The sequence below is a fragment of the Rana temporaria genome, chromosome 5, assembly GCF_905171775.1.
Source record: "Rana temporaria chromosome 5, aRanTem1.1, whole genome shotgun sequence".
NCBI lineage: Eukaryota > Metazoa > Chordata > Amphibia > Anura > Ranidae > Rana > Rana temporaria.
The window spans coordinates 127,741,856-127,763,617 of NC_053493.1; the positions used below are offsets into that span (position 1 = coordinate 127,741,856).

Sequence of the window (21,762 nt, forward strand, 5' to 3'; positions counted from 1 at the left end):
GCAGGGAATCTCCCACCTGCAGATCACAGCTATCTTCTGTGTACGAATTAACTTGGGTTTGGAAAGATCCCAAGTATGAACCCAAGCTCATCACTACTCACCAATAAAGGCCAACAAACATACAGTACAGTGGTACCTCTGATTACGAGCATAATCCATTCCAGGATAATGCTCATAGTTCAAAGTACTCGCATATCAAAGCGAGTTTCCCCATTGAAGTCAATGGAAATTAAAATAATTTTTTCAGCATTGACTTCAATGGCATGCAATACCACATGTGGCCAGAGGTGGGGGGGCGCCAGGAGAGCCTCGTAAACACACGGAAAGGCCCGAGGACAGCTCGGCTGACCTCGGCAAACCTCGGAAAGGCTTGGAAACTAAGTATTTCCGAGTCTTTCTGAGCATTTCCGAACAGCTCCGCTCGGCTCCAAATGGCGCCGTTCGGCTCCGCTCAACTCCAGTGCCCCCCACCTCAGCCAAAACGTGGTACTGCACACCGCTGTGGTGTGAATCCTGCTTGTGTTGCGAGACAACGCTCGCAAACTGAGTCAGGATTTAAAAAAATACAGTGCTCGTATTGCAAAACACTCGTTAACCACATTACTCGCAATTCGAGGTTCCACTGTATAAGAAAAAGTCAGGTGGTACAAATATCTGGCATTTACCAAATAATTCTATTCACACAGCCTAGTTTACAGACAGCCCTATGTCACATGAAGTTTTTACTTCTTAGCTTTAGTACTCTGGAAGTACTTTCACAAGGAAATCCTTGGCTGAAACAAAACTCAGTTTTAATCTTAATTTAAAGCACACAACACAATATGCTTGCAATTACTTTTAGTACAAGACAGGTTTCTAATATGTCCACTTTGCTACTGCTGTCTGATTCTCCCTGAATTCATGGCTAAGCTTCTCTATAAGGCCTCTTTCTGTCTAATAAATTCTATTCAATTGCCACTAAAGCCGACTATTTCAACAGTGTAATGACGGTTGTCAAGGCTTGAAAATTAAGATAGGGAGTTTTAGTCACGAGTGAAACTAAATGAGAGAGAGGCACAGAACAAAGTTTTCTTGGTAAAAGGTAAAAGCAGGTTTATTGTGGGGACTACTCTGAGACTTATTATATTTTATTTTATTATTTTAAAGCGGAGTTCCGGCCACAATTTCACGTTTTAAATATAAATACCCCTGTAATACACAAGCTTAATGTATTCTAGTAAAGTTAGTCTGTAAACTAAGGTCCGTTTTGTTAGGTTGTTACAGCATTTAGACACTTTATAAAATAGAAATTGACTGGGGCCATCTTAAGTGTGGGCATCATGAAGCCAGACTGTATGACTTCCTGGATTTCAGCCTTGCAGATCTCGCACATGCTCAGTGCTGCACAAGCAATGTAATAGTTTTTAGATCAGGTTTCAGCACCTGTACTGTCCAAGTCACATGATTCTTCGAGACTGGGGAGTGCACAGACTCCTGGAAAGTTACACCCACTACATTCCCAGGAGTCTGTGCGGTGAAGCTTAAGCACCTAGGTGCAGGAAGAGGGAAGATTAACTATTCTGCCTAGCAACAACACTTTGAAGGCATCTAAAAAAAAAAATGTTTTCTTAAAGGACTAATGACATTTTTTTAAAACTACTGATGTAATGTTATATTTATGGGTGGAACTCCGCTTTAATGTTGTAGAATAACGCAAATACTCACTTTAAGGCCCCTTTCACATTGGAGCGGGAGCCACGGTGGCGGTATAGCGCTGCTAAAAATAGGGATTGCCGCGGGAATCGGCCGCTAGCGGGCCAGAGGCGCATTGCGGGCGGTATTGCCGCGGTTTCCCATTGTTTTAAATGGGAAGGAGCGGTGAAGGAGCGGTATACACGTCGCTCCTCTCACCGCTCCAAAGATGCTGCTAACAGGAGATTTTTTTCTCTCCCGCCAGCGCATCGCCTCAGTGTGAAAGCCCTCGGGCTTTCACATTGAGTAGGCAGTGAAGGAGTTTTTCAGGCGGTATAGCAGCGCTATTTTTAGCGCTGTACCGCCTGAAAAACTCCTCAGTGTGAAAGGGGTCTTAAGAGATTATTTAATAAAAGTGCACTAATTTGCTAATATTCACATTCTGTTTTGGAAAATCATTCTTAGAGGGACAGTAGACCTAGTTTGGCATCCAAGCATAGCTTGAATTATGATGCAGATGAAGTTTTGAAGATAGGAAGCCTATTCATCTAATTTTTTATTTAAAGTGGAGGTTCACCCGAAAAGTTAATTTTTTACATTAGATTGATGCTCATTTTGTCAAGGGGAATCGGGTAGTTTTTTTAAAATCTAAGCAGTACTTACCGTTTTAGAGAACGATCTTCTCTGCCGCTTCCAGGTATGGGCTGCGGGACTGGGCGTTCCTAGTTGATTGACAGTCTTCCGACAGGCTTCCGACGGTCGCATACATCGCGTCGCGATTTTCCGAAAATAGCCGAACGTCGGTGCGCAGGCGCCGTATAGAGTCGCACCGACGTTTGGCTTTTTTCGGCTACTCATGACGCGATGCGACCGTCGGAAGCCTGTCGGAAGCCTGTCAATCAAATAGGAACGCCCAGTGCCGAAGACCATACCCGGAAGCGGCGGAGAAGATCGCTCTCTAAAACGGTAAGTACTGCTTCGATTTTTAAAAAAACACCCGATTTCCCTTGACAAAATGAGCATTAATCTAAGGTTAAAAAATTTTTTTCGGGTGAACTCCCGCTTTAAGATGATTTATCTATTCATTCTCCACTTTTCTGCTTTCCCTTCTTTATAGAGTAGCATATGAATTTGCTATGTCAGTGATTTATTTTACTAAAAATCTAAACTAATTCGATTTGCTAACGGAAAAACCCAATGGACACTATTCTGTACTCCTACTTCTTGACCTTTCGTTACCTTTGATGTGGTTGACTAACCCCCTCCTCAAAAAAAAACTTTACTCCTTTGGTCTAGATGACTGTCCTCTGCATTGGCTCTCATCCTACCTATCCCACCACACCTTCACTTACAATTCTATTTCCTCCTCTCTTCCTTTCTTCGTCGTGGTTCCCTAAGGTTCTGTTCTTGAACCTCTTTTATTCTTAATCTACACTTCATCTCTGGGTCAGCTGATAGCCTCCAATGGCTTTCAATACCATTTCTACAGTGGCAACACCCAAATCTATCTCTCTACCCCTCAGCTCACAACATCAGTCTCTCATGCATCACTAATTTACTGACTGAGATATCAGTCTGGATGTCACACCACTTCCTCAAACTTAATATGTCCAAAACCGAGCTCATAATATTTCCTCCTCCACGTGCCCCTTTCCCTGACTTCTCTGTCAAGATAAATGGCACAAACTTCAACCCATCCCCTGCATGTTAGGGTCCTAGGTGTAATCCTGGACTCTGAAGTCTCCTTTCTGCTCCACATCTAATCACTTTCCAAAACTTGCCACCTCAACCACCAACATCTCCAAAATACACCCCTTCCTAACCAATGACACCACAAAGCTCCTAATCCACTCCCTGGTTACAAAACACCAACAATAATTTAAAAAGGAACCCACAACTTGGCCCCCCAGCTACATCACTAACCTGGTCTCAAAATACCAACCAAATCATTCTCTTTGTTCCTCCCAAGACCTCCTACTCTCTAGTACCCTTGTCACCTTCCTCCCATACTTGGCTCTAGGACTTTTCCCAAACCTCTCCCATCTTGGCAATTCCCTACCCCCATCTGTCTGACTATATCCTTCTCGAGCTACTTTTGGGCAAACCCTAAAAACTTCTCTTCAGAGAAGCCAATAATGCCTCTATCTAACAACTGTATTTGTCAGCTCATCCCCCACAGGTATTACCTTTGGTATCACTTGACCAATCCTTCTAGATTATAAGCGCTAACGAGCAGGGCACTCTGATTCCTCCTGTATTGAATTGTATTGTAACTGTACTGTCTGCTCTCACGTTGTAAAGCTCTGCGTAAACTGTTGGCGCAATAAAAATCCTGTATAATATTATAATAATAAAAATATTAATACCAATAAGTGCCGTTCAACACATTTCACTGCTAAGCTATGCTACCAAGTAAAATTATATTTACAAACTATTATCATCGCAGACAATTTACACTTAGATTTCAAAATTAATTCTGACTAAATGTACAACTTGTTAAAGCTGAACTCCAGTAAAGAATACTTTTTGAGAACCAATCAAACCATTTACCTCCAATGCAATAGGCTGATACCAAGTCAATTTCAGGTACTTACACTGTTTGCATTAAAAAGAGTTTTACTTACTGTAAAGTGTTATTAACCCCAAAACAAAAATGTTTTCTATTGTAGTTTACCAATGTGGTGGCTGCATTAATTTTCTTTTTCTGTGTATTTATCTATTTGTCTAGCTTTTCAGCTCTACCTATGCACATACCTTATATCAGTAGGTAACCATGTAACTTGTTGGCTATGCTTGTTGGTCAGCTAAAAGCATAGCTATCCATTAACTTATTAGTAAAACATCCCTTTCAGACTGGGAAATGTTAGACACCATTTCTAGATAATCAAGAGGATATGTAGTCTGCATTGCTGTTTATAAGCCTAGACATCAACTTCTTTTAATCCATTAGTTCTTCCAAAGTTCAGCATGAATACTGAACATCTGGATGGGCCAAATGTGTTATAGAACAGAATGCAAGAGAGCACCCGGGGGTTTGACTGTGATTGCTGCCATCAGATGATTGACGATGCTTTTGAGACTGATCTCAGCAGTTTGGACAGATTCTCTTTACAGAAGCCAGGGAAATGCATATATTATATAAACAGCTCTTTAACAATATAAGGAAAACATGAAAAAAATCAAGCTTTGTGTTTTAAATGCTCTTAATTTTCATTGTTTTGGTAATGTTCAATAGTGTTTAGTCATGGACTAGTTTCCATGATGGGAGAAGTATTTGCATGTAAGTGCATATAGCAACACTAAGGTATTAAGTGCAATATTTTTTTGCCACCAATCATTAAAGTGTAAAGGCTTTATTTTCCATTTTGGATAGAGTGGGGAAGTGTTAGACCCTCTGTAGTTTGTTTTTGTTGCTATCTTTTCCCCCTTTGGGGAGTTTTCACCAGAACAAGAGGTGATTACAAACTTTTCACTGGGGACACCTGTTTAGGTAACAACTGTCTAAGAGGGGAATTCCAACTAAGTTGGATGAATGAGCCCTTATTGAGTGCAATTTTTAAAATATTTTAACTGTATGTCTAAGCAAAACCCTTGTAAAAAAAATAGTTAAAAGCCCTGTAAGTTTATGTTTTGCCATCTGTGTAAATCTGTGTAAATTGTGGACATTTCTGTGTGCTTCCTGTTACAAAGGCCCAACAGGAAGTTACAGAAAATTTTACTAAGTAAGGAGAATTCCCCTCCTAGACAGTTGCCCCCAGAAGTGGTGTCCCCATTTGGAGATTTGTCCTTGCCGATTGTTATAGGGACTGCTCTAACATTCTGGACTTTCCTTCACTTTCCTTCTAGATGACAATGGTATGAATATGATGACCAGTATAAATAGAGGGGTGGATCTCTCCAATGGGGACACAAATACTATCAACATTTAAAAACACACACAAAAAAAGGTTTCACTACCATTCTAATTAAATGATGGCCTATTAAAGAGACTCCAGTTTAAAAAAAAAAAAATTAAGTCAGCAGCTACAAATACTGTAGCTGCTGACTTTTAATATAAGGACATTTCTGGGGATGGGGATCCCGGCACCCCAAACCAATTAGTCAATTTGGGTGCAGGAGCCAGCATTGTAAGTAAGGGAAACTGGCAGTGAAGCCTTCAGGCTTCACAGCCAGTTTCCTACTGCGCATGTGTGAGTCGCGCTGCACTTTCTGAATGGTTTTGTCATCTTCTGGAACCTGTGTGTGTCCTAGAAGGCAGTGGGGGAAAAAGGCGTGGCCAGAAAATCGTTAGATCGCCGATCGGTGATCTTACCTGAAACTAGGTACCAGACTTCCCCCCAAAAAGTGCCAAATGTGGCAGTGGAGGGGGGAAGGAGGGTTGAACAAGCGGATTTTCCCCTGTTGGGTGGTGCTCCACTTTGGATAGAACATTGATATACACATTTGTCTTAAGATTGGAAAATTGTTCATTAGTGGGAGATGGGGATATAGGTATGGCATTTTTAGCAAACGCTAATGGGGCAACTTAAAGGGAAACTGATGATTTTTTTTCAAAAGTACATGTTTTCAGTCTGCTATCCTGATTCTGGCCTGATTATAAATTGGGATTGATAAACTAAAAAGTGGAGAATGTTCTTTTAGCTTAGTTAATAGGATGGAGCTGTGTTTGCTTGAACCACTCAGTAGTTTGCAATCAAAAAAACTTTTTTTTATATTTCCTTTACACTTAATTTGGTATTGGACTTCATTCACGAATTGAGCAGTCTCTACTCCAGCCTTTCTCAACCAGGATTTCCTAGCCTCAAGATGCTACGGAAGATTGATCTCTCACCTACACCTTTAAGTGGCAGACTTTTCCACTGACATCCAATGTAAGGGGTTACTTCTACTTCTTACACTTAATTTGGTATTGGACTTCATTTACTAATTGAGCATTCTCTACTCCAGTCTTTCTCAACCAGGATTTCCTAGCGTCAAGATGCTACGGAAGATTGATCTCTCACCTACACCCCTAAGTGGCAGACTTTTCCACTGATCTCCAATTCAGGGGGGGCTTCCCCACTGACCACCAATGTAACAGGGCACTTCTCTACTGTCCACCGATGTATGGGGACAATTATCTAAGGACCTGGGTGTAAGGAAATACTACAGTTTTTATTGTCTGAGTTTAATATTATTCATTTTATTTTATACTTATTACAGAAAATAATTTTGGCATGTGGAGCAGGAGGGTGTTAAAAAAAAGGTCTGTGCTGGAGTCAAATGCTCATGGTATTCCACATTCTTTTCTTTAAAAATGTCTGCAGCTATGTTCACGCTAATGATTATTTGAGGCATGCTAAAAAACATTGAGAAAGGCTGCTCTATTTCCTAAGAAAATCAATCAATCCAATAATATTGAATACGAATCAGAGAGTTGAGATTTGCAAGACCTTACAAGCCTACACCAGTAAAACACAGCCAACAATGGCATTTTTCTCATTTGTATTCTCACTGATTTACATCAATTATGATAAAATTCATTATAATAAATAAAATTACTTCCACAGTTTCCTATTTTTAGTAATTCTGTATATCAAATACAAACACAAGGTAATAATAAAAAAGCAATTTAGGTGTTTACTGTCATTACATATTTGATGCTTTATTGTCTTTTCTCAAACCATCTTTGGTGGTTCAATACAAAGCTGCAAACATTCAGATATAAGATCAAGAATAATTTAGCATGCATCAAACCCTCTTTTGGTGTTTGACAAGGATACCAAATAAAAGAATCTTTAATTTCCTTCCCATGAAAAGAGAGATGGATATCTCTTCTTTGATGTTAACTTGAAGTATATACTTGGGCAGATGGTGTGTGTTATAGCGCTCAATGCCCTCTCTATAGCTTCACAAACACTAGCAATCAGGCTACTAAATCTAAATCTTCAAGGATTTGTCTCAATGTATAATGTGTAATATTCACAAATAAAAAGTGAATCACATATTGATATTTTCAAGATATGACAGCTGTGTGTTTGTAAGAGTAGGACTATATAATATCATATTTGAAATGAATTGCTGAAAAGCCAATGCAGTATAAAAGTGCACAGTTGCTTATCTGATATAGTAGATATTGATTTTTACCTTTGAGTGGGATGTATAGAAGGCTTCCAGCTCTGCAACATTAGCATAATCTATTGATTTTGTTTCATCTGCTGGTGGAGGATCCTCATAGCTTCAGTCCATGAATCGGCATGTTCTAAAGTACAATAAAAGATGCAAGTCAGGCAGACATATTCGACTTGTATACACAGCCCCACTGGATACTCTTGGACCTTCCAGATTATTAATCAATACTGTTAAGACCTTTATTCTTTAAATGGATCACTGGTGACTGATAAAAGCAGATGGAGAAGCAGTTTCAGTTTCAAGATCTCAGATTATTTTATTCTTTGTGTTGTTTTAATTAAATGATTTGCGTGGTTAGACAATGATTTTGATGTTTTCATCAAAGTTCTAAGATGCCTTTCATGTGTAGAACAAGGGGAAGTATGACTAACTTGGATGATGTGGGAGTAAGGGCTATAATGTCTACAGTGTAACCCAAGTAAATCAAAAACACTGCTAGAAGAAATTATTTTAACTTTACTAACTCAGCACAAAGCAGCACTGCAGACTTTTTTTAAAGCCATGGCTGGACATAGTAGGGAACGAGAACGTAGGCAAACCATTACGCTTAGGTTGATTTCTTGTGTTTGTGCTAGCATTTAAAGCTGAAATCCAGAAAACATATAACTGAATATTTAAAACAGTTGTATTCTGTCGTTCTACAAATATATCTGCACTTGTTTTTAGTTAGTCTTGTAATTTAAGCGGCCCTGCCAGACAGCAGCAAGTTTATGGTATTCGACAAAGACACGGGGCAAATATCAGCCAAAATCATGCAGGTACAGTAAATACCGGCCAACATTCAGGCCGTGTGTGTGGGTCCTTGTTTGGCAGAAGCCACTCTCACGGAAGGCTTCTGCCAAAACAGCTTGCTGGAAAACCAGCAGCTGATCGGCGTACAATTAGCGCTCTCAGCGAATGGCTGCAAGCCCTGACTGATGTGTACTTGCGCGGGGGTGGTCCCCCTGTCAGAACACAATAGCTCATCAGGGATATCGCTGTACTAAAATATCATTGTTAGTACAGCGACCAGGGCCTCTCAGTTTTTTTTTTGGACTGAATGAAAAAAAACTACCATGTGTACCAGGCTTAAGGCTACATGTACAGGGGCACGTTTGCCATACAGTGTATGCATGCTGCATGCTGCATATTTTTGGTGCCCAGGATGTCCCGGCGCTGCATACAGCCATCTATAGACATGAACAGGTGAAGGCAGCTGTATGGGGATAATTCTCTTGCAAAGTGCAACTTCACATGCAAAGTGAACAACCTATTTGCTTTTTGTGAATCAACCCCAATGTATCTGGTTGGAAAAAAAAACATTGATTTGGCGAGTTAAGTAGATTTTTTTTCCAATGTAGGGATGGATTATTAGGGATGTGGGAAGAAGAGAGCTTGTAATACTGTTTCATGTTTACATTCCAGACAGCATGTGAAGCTTTATGCTTTGTATGATTTATTTTATGCTTTTTTATGTTTAACAGGCTAATCTTTACCACTTTCTTTAAAAAGGCTCCAGTTCACAGAGCTTTAAAACTGAAGATACCATTTACACATGCAGCTGAATGACTCAGTGGAAAGGTTTTGCACCCCCACCTTTCCTGTCTGCTCTAATCAGATGGGGCCATATGGAGTTTTAAAAGAACTATAAGGCTCCATGCACATTGGCATGAAAAAACGTTGTTCTGCCTGTAGAAGCAGCTCAATGTTATCCTATGTGTCAATGCACATTAGGATGATTAGAGGCCTATTTTGAGCTCAACGTTTAGAGGCAGGAAAAAAAAAAACTTCTGGTTCGCGTTTCTGATTGGAGCTCACTGGCAGAAAAAAGGTAAAACTCTCCTAAACTTGTCTAGACTTTGTACTAAAAATGCTTTATATGAGCGTTTTTTACTCCTAAGGCCCCGTACTCATGACCAAACATGTCTGCTGAAACTGGTCCGCGGACCAGTTTCAGCAGACATGTTTGGCCGTGTGTAGGCCCGAGCGGACCATTTTCGGGCGGATCGGACAGGTTTCCAGCGGACAACTGTTTCCTGGACTTGCTTTAAAACAGTCCGCTGGAAACCTGTCCGCCCGGACATGTACGGTCGTCTGTACAGACCTACCGTACATGTCCGGCCGCCCGCCATCCCTCACATGCGTCGAATGACTTTGACGCATGCGTGGAAGCATTTAAAAGGCAGGCCCGCCCACGTCGCGCGTCATTGTCGCGGCGACACCGCGTCATCGACGCGGCGACACCGCGGACACGCCCCGCGTATTGTTTACGCGCGGACTTCTGTTTGATGGTGTGTACAGCCATCGAACAGAAGTCCCCGGGCAGACATGTCCGATGAAAACGGTCTGCGGACCGGTTTCATCGGACATGTCTGCTCGTGAGTACAAGGCCTAAGAGAACAGATGTTTTTTAAGCCCATTGTGCATAGAGCCTCAAAGTCTGTAGGCTTGCAACTTCAGCTTTCTTCTCTTTCAAGAAAACCCATAACGGTCTGTGACACCAGTGTCATGAGTGTGCTCTGTACTAAATACCTATGTGTAATAATAATTTTTTATTGAAATAAAGATTTTATATAAAAACTATAAACATTAGTTTAAAAACATAAAAATATGAACTTACAAAATAAACCTAAAATGTTGCAAAAACTATTATATAATATGCTTTAAATTTGCTAAACACTAAGTGATAAGTAATGCAAAGCCTACTGGATAAAAGTAATATAAAATAAAAAAATTGCCGACAAACTTTCTAATGTGCACTTTGTTACTCTTTCTTCTATTGTGTTCTTGTATTTATGCTTTGGGATATCCTTTCTTGTTCTATTCTTTTACAACTGACAGTGATGACCAATTCATAGTTTCCATTTGTTTCCACAATGACGTTATTGAATGGATGTGCTTTCATGCTCTTGAGTTTTCATCCTTGTTCACTTGAATGTGGCTGATTTGCTCTGCAGAGAGACACATCTCCAGCATTCCATGAATAGAAAGCTATAGCCCACATTCATTATACAAGAATTGTTACATAAACTGCTTAACAGGCCACAATGAAGCAAGCTGGGGAATGAGTGCATTTTTCTGAGGCTTTTACAGGGATTAAGAAATCTGGTGAAAACAAGGGTAAGGGCGCTGTAAAGGAAGCTTCGCCAGCATTATCCAGCTGGAGAATCTGGCAGCATTGTTAAGTGCATTAGGAGTTATTTACTGAACACTCTACTGAACCAAAACAAATGCTACATTGTAGCCTCAATAAAATCGCTAAAAAGGCCTTTCTATGTTTACTACCAAGCTGTTAAACCTGAACACCAGGCTGATATAAAAAAATAATAATACATAACTGAATGTAGTTACTAACAATACTTAAAGTAGAAGAAATGCCTAACTATAACTATTCTTAAAAATGTTCCTCCCCCTGCTCCTACCTATCCTACCTTGCTTGTATAAAAAGCATACCCCACTTTTAAGTACAGAATTGGGTTTATTTACTAAAGCTGGAAAGCATAATCAGGCTCACTTCTGCATAGAAACCAATGAGCTTCTAACCCCAGCTTGTTCAATTAAGCCTGGTAATAATACCTGGAAGCTCGTTGGTTTTTATGCAGAAGTGAGCCTGATTTTTTGCTTTCCAGCTTTAGTAAATAAACCCAATTGTATACTTAAAACCAGGGTATGCCTGTACTTACCTATTTTTAATCCGCTTCGGTCTGGTCACATGATCCTGCAGTTCAAGCTCTTGAGTGGGTGCTGCAGAGGATAGGAAAGAGCACAGGTAGGTCACAGCTCCTGGAATCCAGATCCATTGTCGAGTGCTCGCTCACACAGAGCTGCAGGATCACATGACCAGACCACAATGGATAAAAAAGTAAGTATACAGGTCTTTTTTATACAAGTTAGGCAAGATAAGTAGGAGAAGGGGGAGGAAACATTTTTACGAATAGACATGGTTGAGCTTTTCTTCTACTTTAAATGCATTTAAAATGGAACTAGCTTCGGTTCATGAATTTGATTTGGTGTAAACCTCTTCTGACAGCAAATGACAGCGGCAGTAATGGGCCGATTACTGCAGCTGTTTTAGCCACTTGTGAGTGGCTAGCTACAGTATCCATGGCTGTCTGCAGAGCCAGAGATTACCTGCGGCGGTCGATGCTGGACGCACACAAAGCAGCTCAACTTTTTTTATATTGCGATTAAGGGTGGGATTCCGGTTCAGCTCGGACCTGGGGCTAAACAGCTCAGTTAGCCTGCTGGAATCCCTGTCTGTTTGTTGACATTACATTTTACATCACAGGTAATGTCATTGAAAACATTTGGTAAGTTTTGTCACCCGGGATCCCCACCGCTATGTTTAATGTCTGGACAGGAAAATATTGGAACATATTGTTGGGTGGCAGATGGTGGTGATTGACAATGGATTTACATCCCTGGACAATGTGATTAACAATGGATTTACTTTGGGGGGACATTGTTTACATTTTATTTTTTATTAAGGGGCTTTTCACAATGTGGAGTTATTTATTTACCTTTAACTTCTTGTGAGACTAGTTAGGGGGGTACTAATTTACCCCTGTACTCATTACCCTGGGCAGGAATGGATGCCTGTGGTGCTCCCTTATTATAAAGGCTTCAAAATTCCTTTATAAGTCCCCCCACAATCCCCCGCATCCTTTTTGAGGGACATAATATGGGGAAGAGGCCCTTGTCCCTCAACACTGGAATATGATGACTTCCAAGGGGGGGAGCTTGGCTGTGTCCCTCTCCTTGGAAAGTAATCCCCCAATGTCAAAAGTGTTGTTGCCTGGTCTAGGTCAAGAAGGGGATCACATGCTTGCTTCCTTCCCTTTCGTGGCCACCCAGGTTGCATGCCTGAAAAAGAGTCTGTTTCAAATTTAAGGGGAACCTCATATGTTGGTGTTGTGGGGTTCTCCAAAAAATTACAAGCAGGCATTTTCGATGCATTTAGATACACTTTAATGGCACTGACTTTCTGTAAATTTGCTAGCATTGGCAACATTTAAAAATTAAACCAACAAATGCTCAACTGAAATTGTACAATTATCACAACACAATCTCAGCTTTGAGACATGGATATCAATTCACTGTTCTATACCAGCAAAAGAGCATTTCTAGACTGTTGGCATACATTTATGAAAAAAATGGGCAAAGGTAAGAGCCAGTTTGTCACATGGGTGCTGTAGAATATTTAAAGCTGGAAAAGTAAGTGGATTGGGCATTATTAAAACAAATTAAAAGCAAGGGAATGTCTTTAAAGTCCATAAGAATCCGTTGGCTGTACACTCAATGGCAGCTCAGTGGGCAAGTAGGAAGCAACTTGAACAGGGCTAAGAGAAAGCACAAGCACCAATCTGAGTGTAACATTAATTTACCTGTATGGTTTTTATTAAATAACCTTAATGCTACACTCAGATTGACGCTTGTGCTTTCTCCTATACATTTATGAAAGCCTATATGGATTTAGGTAAAATATGACCAGGATAAACTGAGCAACTGATGACTAGAGATGTACAGAACTGTTCGCCGGCGAATAGTTTGTGGCGATTTTCGCTTGTTCGCGTTTGCCGCCGCCTCGGGAGAACATATGCGATGTTCGATCCGCCTCCTATTAATTAACATTGAGCAAACTTTGACCCTCTACCTCACAGTCAGCAGACACATTCCAGCCAATCAGCAGCATACCCTCCCTCCCTGACCCTCCCACCTCTCGGGCAGCATCCATTTTAGATTAATTCTGAACTTGCATTCTTAGTGAGAGGAGGGACAGAGTTGCTGCTGCTGATTTTATAGGGAAAGCGCTAGCTTAGGCCAGTGTACTCCAGTCCTGAAAGACTCATCTGATCTCTGCTGTTAGAACAGCACCCCAAACAGCCCTTGTTGGGGCTAATCAATCAGTCTGCTTTTTTTTTCTCTCTGTAATCTGTGCTGCGTGGTTTACAGAAAGAGTTAGATAGAGCAGGCAGGCTAGTCAGTTAATGTTACAGTGTGTAGAGGATATATATACATCACCAGGAGTTGTACATATATTTATACACTGTATAGTTTAGTTCGATTAGAGGTGCAGGGTGCTGTGTAATATAAAGGGGTCCAGTGGTGCAGTGCTGTGTAATATAAAGGGGTCCAGTGGTGCAGTGCTGTGTAATGTAAAGGGGTCCAGTGGTGCAGTGCTGTGTAATGTAAAGGTGTCCAGTGGTGCAGTGCTGTGTAATGTAAAGGGGTCCAGTGGTGCAGTGCTGTGTAATGTAAAGGGGTCCAGTGGTGCAGTGCTGTGTAATGTAAAGGGGTCCAGTGGTGCAGTGCTGTGTAATGTAAAGGGGTCCAGAGGTGCAGTGCTGTGTAATGTAAAGGGGTCCAGTGGTGCAGTGCTGTGTAATGTAAAGGGGTCCAGTGGTGCAGTGCTGTGTAATTTAAAGGGGTCCAGTGGTGCAGTGCTGTGTAATGTAAGGGGCCCAGGCTCACAGGGTAAACTGTGCCCACCTGTCCAGTGCCACATCTCATCTATATTGTGTTGGCACAGTTGATAAAAACAAAATTCACTGCAATACATAATAGTAGTCATTTGTCTGCCAGGGTGTCTTTGCCTCACAGGGTAAACTGTGCCCACCTGTCCAGTGCCACATCTCATATCTGGTGGCACAGTAGCTTGCACGCAAAGTACAACTAAAATAATCTAAAAAAAATGACAGGCAGAGGCAGGCCACCCCACAGGGGCCGTCGTGGTCATGGTGCTGTGATTCCCTTTGGCCCTAGAATAATGCCCAGTGTTCAGAGGCCACGTACCCTGAATTTGAAAAGTTCTGAGGACATAGTCAGAGTTTGGTATTTCACTGTGAACCCTATTACAGACAGGGTTAGGGTTACAGATAGGGTTAGGGTTACAAATAGGGTTAGGGTTGAGGTTACAGATAGGGTTAGGGTTACAGACAGGGTTAGGGTTACAGATAGGGTTAGGGTTACAGATAGGGTTAGGGTTACAGACAGGGTTAGGGTTAGGGTTACAGATATGGTTAGGGTTACAGATAGGGTTAGGGTTAGGGTTACAGACAGGGTTAGGGTTATAGACTGTAACCCTAACCCTAACCCTATCTGTAACCCTAACCCTGTCTGTAACCCTAACCCTGTTTGTAACCCTAACCCTTACACTACCTGATCAATACAACATCATACCCGATGTTTTAAAGCACGTTATTTCAAACAATTTATGAATCTTAGGTGATTTATGCCCTTTATGGATTATAAACAGACTCTGCGACAACTACGTAATTTTTGCCATGGATCCCCCTCCGGCATGCCACAGTCCAGGTGTTAGTCCCCTTGAAACAACTTTTCCATCACTATTGTGGCCAGAAAAAGTCCCTGTGGGTTTTAAAATTCGCCCTGCCCATTGAAGTCTATGGCGGTTCGCCCGGTTCGCGAACTTTTGCGGAATTTTAGGTTCGCGACATCACTACTGATGACTGGAAATGATCTCTGGTTAAGAAATGTTTACATCAGCACCAAAGGTAGAAGCATCTCAGATACAGCCATTAGAAAGCCTCAGAAACATATGTAGGATACATTTGTAATGCCTTAATGGTACATACTGATACATTTACCTGTGTTTTTGATGAGCTTCCAATTTAATTATTAATGCAAAAAAAAAAACAGGTAATATACAATGTGCTGCGTATACAAAACAAGAGTGCAGTGGGTTGCATGCTCAACAACATGCAACTATGAATATGAGTTAAAACTGCTCTTTAAAATCCAATTCCAAATTCAAAGACTACAATGAACGCTAGATCCCAAAAAACGGCTAAATACCCAAATGAAACACCTATGAAACACCTATGAGAGGGCTGTTCTACCTGCCAAAGTATTTGTACATATGTCCAACCACTTCTGAGATTTACATTATTATTATTATTATACAGGATTTATATAGCGCCAACAGTTTGCACAGCACATCAGGGAAGACAGTACATTCACAATACAATTCAATACAGGAGGGATCAGAGGGCCCTGCTCGTTAGAACTTACAGTCTCTACCATGCAGCACAGCCTATCTGGGAGGGCAGAAGACCTGATTTTTCTTGACTGCAGTTAAAGTAACAATAAACAATATCCTAATTCTCCAAATATAATTCATACATGTCCACTACATAATGACCCTGCAATCTATTTTTAATTAAATTATTTCTTACTGTGGTGTTCTGCCTCCTTGTAGCATCCTTCATGAGTTTTGGAAAAAGCAGTACACGTTGGTTGTGGTCATGTGCACTTCTCTATGCACACTCAGTGGTGTATTTTGGTTTTGTACTGCCCTAGGCAAGCCTAAAATCAGGTGCCCCCATCTAAATGTGCCCCATCCCTTCCTTCTCAAGTGGCTATGTGGGGTCTCTGGTTGCTATGCGGGGTCTCTTGTGGTTATTCGGGGTCTCTATGTGGGGTCTCTGGTGGCTGTGTAGGGTCTCTGGTGGCTGTGCACGGTCTCTGGTGGCTATGTGGAGTCTCTGGTGGCTGTGCAGGGTCTCTGGTGGCTATGTGGGGTCTCTGGTGGCTTTGTGGGGAGTGTATGGAGCACAGGATGATCCTGTTTATATCAGTGTGGACAGTAGATTTATGGAATATAATATGTCCCCATGAAATCAGTGTACTGATTTGATCACAGGAAGTGATGATGGAAATGATTGAACAGGTCAGTGTAAATATGGCCCAGCATGGCTTCCCTGAAATTTGGATCACATCACAGGACCTTACATCTGTGTTACCGTCAGCGCACACACACCTCCATACATTTGTGTCCTCATCAGAGCCCCCTTGATATTTCTGTCCCCCTTAGAGCCCCCTTCCATATTTCTGTCCCCATCACAGCACCCCCCGAATATTTGTGCCCCAATAAGAACCCCCTGCATATTTGTATTCCCATCAGAGCCCCCTTCCATATTTGTGTCCCTATCAGTGCCCCCTGCATATTTGTGCCCCCATCTGAGCCCCCCTGCATATTTGTGTCCCTATAAGAACCCCCATACACACTGTGTCCTTATCAGAGCCCCTCACATATGTATGTCCAAATCAGAGTCCCCCTTCCGCATTTATGCCCCCATCAGAGACCCCAGCACAATTGTGCCCCCTCAGAGCCCCCCTTTCACATTTATGCCCCCCATCAGAGACCCCAGCACAATTGTATCCCCCTTAGAGACCCCCTTCCACATTTTTTGCCCCCATCAGGGACCCCAGCACAATTGTTTCCCTCTTAGAGCCCCCTTTCACATTTATGCCCCCCATCAGAGACCACAGCATAATTGTGTCCCCCTTAGAGCCCCCTTCCACATGTATGCCCCCATCAGAGACCCCAGAACATTTGTGTCCCCCTCAGAGCCCCCTTCCACATTTATGCCCCCCATCAGAGACCATAGCACAATCGTGTCCCCCTCAGAGCCCCCCTTCCACATTTATGCCCCCATCAGAGACCACAGCACAATTGTGTCCCCCTCAGAGCCCCCTTCCACATTTATGCCCCATGAGAGACCACAGCACATTTGTATCCCCCTTAGAGCCCCCTTCCACATTTATGCCCCCATCAATGACTGTAGCACAATTGTGTCCCCCTCAGAACCCCCCTTCCACATTTATGCCCCCCATCAGAGACCCCAGCACAATTATCTCCCTCAAAATAGCACCCGCCGCACATTTGTGTCCCTCTCTCCACCAGCAGTGTCCCTCTTCCTCTTAGAGCCCCCTTCCATATTTGTGTCCCCATCACAGCTCTTTCATTAGAGTTCCGCTTTGGAAAACTGGGAGCAGACAGGCTATTTATTGGAAAGGGGACATGCAAAATCTCTTCTGCAAAAAGGAAAGAAAAAGAAACCTGCCTGCCTGCTCACATGCAAGCACAGCTCAATCTACATTCTGGCACAGCAGCTGTGTGCCAGAATGACTGCACTCCTGTGCATGAGCAAGACTGATATAATCCAGCACGTGCCAATGAGAACGCCCGCAGCATGGCACAGGAAGAAGTTGGGTAGAAGATACCGGCGAGGGACATCAAAGAGTTTAGCTCCACTTTAGGCATCAGTACCAGGGACACATATGGCTGCCTGTAAGTGATGTCCCTTGTACTTATTTTGTGTATTTTATTTAGGCTGCCCCTTAAAGAACAAAGGTTTTGGTTGTAAGCAGGCTTTAAAGCAAATTATTGAATCAGTACAGAATTATTATTATTTGTTATTATTTTTTTGCAGGTCAATTGGCATGGGTGATGAAAAATGTTTGTATTATATTGTGCAGCATAGACAACTAGGATCTCAAGTACTATTTAAGTACTTCCTGTTGACAGGGAAAGGCACCAGTGGCCTGATGTTTCACAGAGGCTATCTTGTGGACCTTTGAGGGTCAGATCTGTGAGGCCCCGTACACACGTCCGAGAAACTCGACGGGCAAAACACATCGTTTTTCTCGTCGAGTTTCTCGTTCGGCTGTCAAAAAACTCGTCGAGCCAAATTTCCCCATTGCCCAACGAGGAAATCGAAAACATGCTGTCTTTTTGGCTCGACGAGTTTCCCGACGAGTTTCTCGGTGAAAACTGTACACACGACCGGTTTTCTTGGCAGAATACGTCTCCCATCGAGTTTCTTGTTGGATTCTGCCGAGAAACTCGGTCGTGTGTACGGGGCCTATGAGTCAGCTCAGACACAGAATCATTTGGGAAGCAGCAAGCTGCTGATACCCAGATGCCGTCAATTTTTGAAAAATGGTATTTGTGGGGTCTTAGTAGCTTTTTTGGTACAGCAACAGCAATGGAAGGAGGGGATGGCAAACTTGTGTAGTGAGTTTGTTTCCATAAATGTATAGTAAAATCATACTATAATACCATACAGAGTATCTTCAATGATATCTGCACTATTTCCAACTCCTTCACTGTTGCTGTAACACACTCGCTGAGGGTCAGATCCTCTAAAAATAGGATGCCACTGCCAGTAGCAAATGGATTTAATTAGATCTCATTAATCAAGAAAGCTTAACAACCAGCATTCTCACAAGCATTCTAGCACAGACAGCAGATGAAACCCTGGCAACTGTAGTAACTCTATACATGCTTATCATATATTTTTCATAACTTGGTTAATAACATTATAAGTCCATTGAGAGTAGGTGGCCTCATTAATCGCAGTCCCTAAGGGTAAGATCAACTTTACATATTTTCAGTCTTCTCCCTGCTAAACACAAACCATACATCATCTTAAAGAAAACCAGACTCTACTGAGATTATGCAGGACTCTGAATATTCCCTTGTAAAGTATGTTAATTGTACGGGCATCCCTAAAAAAGATAAGATTGGAGGGAGTAACAGAGAATGTTGTAGAAATAATTATGGTATAAGGAGGGTGCTGAGACGAGAAGTGATTTCTGTCTAAAACTTTAGCTCTTGCTATACTTCCAATTAATGTACTGTGGGTTTTCAAGCACACATTGGCATCTTGCTTTGAGAGGACTGTATTTTTGGGAACCTAGGGCCAGATTCACAGCGGAGATACGACGGAGTATCTCAGATACTCCGTCGTATCTCTCAGAGTATCTATGCGACTGATTCATAGAATCAGTTACGCATAGATAGCCCTAAGATCCAACAGGTGTAATTGTTTTACACTGTCGGATCTTAGGATGCAGTACCGCGGGCGCCGCTGGGGGGAGTTTGCGTCGTAAACCAGCGTCGGGTATGCAAATTAGGAGTTACGGCGATCCACGACAGTTTTTCGCGTTCGCTACATCGCTGCTAGTCTAGTTTCCCGTCGCAAAGTTAGTCGTCGTTTTTGGTGCCCTAACTTTACACAGCACACGTATGTGCTGTATAAAGTATGGCCGTCGTTCCCGCGTCGAAATTTGAAAAATGTTCCTTCTTGCGTAAGACGTCCGGGGATACGGAATTACGCTACGCACGTCGCCGTTCGAAAAAATGACGTCACTTCGTGCAAAGCACGGCGGTAATTTCGAAACGGAGCATGCGCAGTAGGTCTGGCGCGGGAGCGCGCCTAATTTAAATAGCACACGCCCATTTAAATTACGCGGGCTTCTGCCGGAGGCAGCCAGCGTAGGTTTTCATTGCAAGTGCTTTGTGAATCAGGCACTTGCGATGAAAACTTGCGGCGGTGTAACGTATCTACGATACGTTACGCCGCCGCACTTCTATGTGAATCTGGCCCTTTGCTCTTACCATTACTGCTGCTGAATTTAGTAACGCTAATCTTTATTTTATTTAATATTTTTTTCTTTGTAATAAAAAAAGTGGGTCATTCTTTTGGGAGCAGTTCTTTAACAGCTGTAACTTTTTCTATATATAATACCTTTATAATATCTCACCCGATTGAAAATTAATTTCATAATTTTCTCCAGTAAGGCCAATAAAAAGGGTGAGCTGTCCACCCTTCATCTCCAGATTGACTTGGGCATTTGAAACGCAATTTGGACACTAATGCCGCGTACACACCATCGTTTTCTGCGATGGAAAAATGCGACGCTTTATGTGCTTTAAAAAAACGTCATTTTTCAAACTTCAATTTGAACAACGACGTAGCATACACACCATCGCTTTTTCACAACGCTCTAGCACAGCGCAGTTCCGTCAATCACGCACGACGTCACTATAAAGGGTCGTTTCCATGCGGAAGACGGCCTCTTTTGCTGATATCGTGTTGCTGCGTGTTAGTAAAAGTTTGGTGAGATACGATTCGTGATTTTCAGTGACTGTGCTTTAAATATCGTTTTCTTGTCTATAAGCTGAAAAACACCTTAACGAATGTGCTGATTCCATTCTGAACAGTCGTTTTACATGAATGAGCGCTGCCGTCTCCTAACTTGCTTCTGAGCATGCGCGGGCTTAAATCGACGTTTTTACGTACACACGGTCAATGTTTCGAACACAGAAAACGACGTCGGCCAAAAACGACACATAAAATTGAAGCATGCTTCAATTTTTTTCTGTCGTTTTTTAGAAGACATAAAACGACGTTTTTGCCCACACACGGTCAATTAAATTGACGTTTTTGAAAATGACGTTTTTTTCCATCGCAGAAAACGATGGTGTGTACGCGGCATAACTGACACTTTTGACACTTTTTGGGGACCAGTGACATTATTACAGTAATCAGTGCTAAAAAATATGCACTGTCACTGTACTAATGACACTGGCTGGGGCCTGGGAAGGGGTTAGCACCAGGGGCAATCAAAGGGTTAAATGCATTCCTAGCCAGTGCTTGTGTACTGTTTGTGAGGTGATTTTTTACCAGGGGAAGGCATTGTTTACAAAGGCAGACATTCTGCCTGTGTACCGAAGGATCAGCCGGTGCCGGCGGACATTGAGTCTGCGGTACCCGCTGATCAGCTCCCGCTATGTAAAATCACATGCGTGCCCCAGAGTCAGAAATGTTGGATCATGTACTAGGTATGTGACCCGGTGCAGCAGTGCCACCTTGCTGCTGTATAAGTAAGTTAATAGGAGGGCAAGAGGTTAACCACTTGCTTACTGGGCACTTAAACCCCCCCTCCTGCTCAGACCAATTTTCAGCTTTCAGCGCTCTCACTCTTTGAATGACAATTGCGTGGTCATACAACCTTGTATCCAAACTTTTATAATTTTTTCCCCCAGAAATAGAGCTTTCTTTTGGTGGTATTTGATCGCCTCTGCGATTTTTATTTTTTGTTAATTAAAAAAGACAGATTTAATAAAAAAAATACAAAACTGTTTTCTATTTTGTTAAAAAGGTAATTTGTGTCCTTCGTTAATATTCGTGGATGAGGCTGCCCTGATGGACTTCATTGATGGGCACTGATAGGCGGCACTGGTGGGCACTGATAGGTGGCACTGGTGGACACTGAGAGGTGACACTGAGAGGTGGCACTGATGGGTGGCACTGAAGGGCATTGATAGGTGGCACTGGTGGGCACTGAGAA

At 42.2% G+C, this 21,762-nt stretch overlaps 1 protein-coding gene across 1 annotated transcript in view; it reads right to left on the minus strand.

Moving 5' to 3' along the window:
* The window catches only part of TMEM108 (transmembrane protein 108), a 231,581-nt gene that overhangs the window by 181,019 nt on the left and 28,800 nt on the right, over positions 1 to 21,762 (minus strand). Inside the window, exon 2 of the mRNA XM_040353104.1 lies at positions 7,798 to 7,912. The gene's annotated coding sequence lies outside the window, so the exon portion shown is untranslated. The remainder of the gene's footprint in view (positions 1 to 7,797; positions 7,913 to 21,762) is intronic.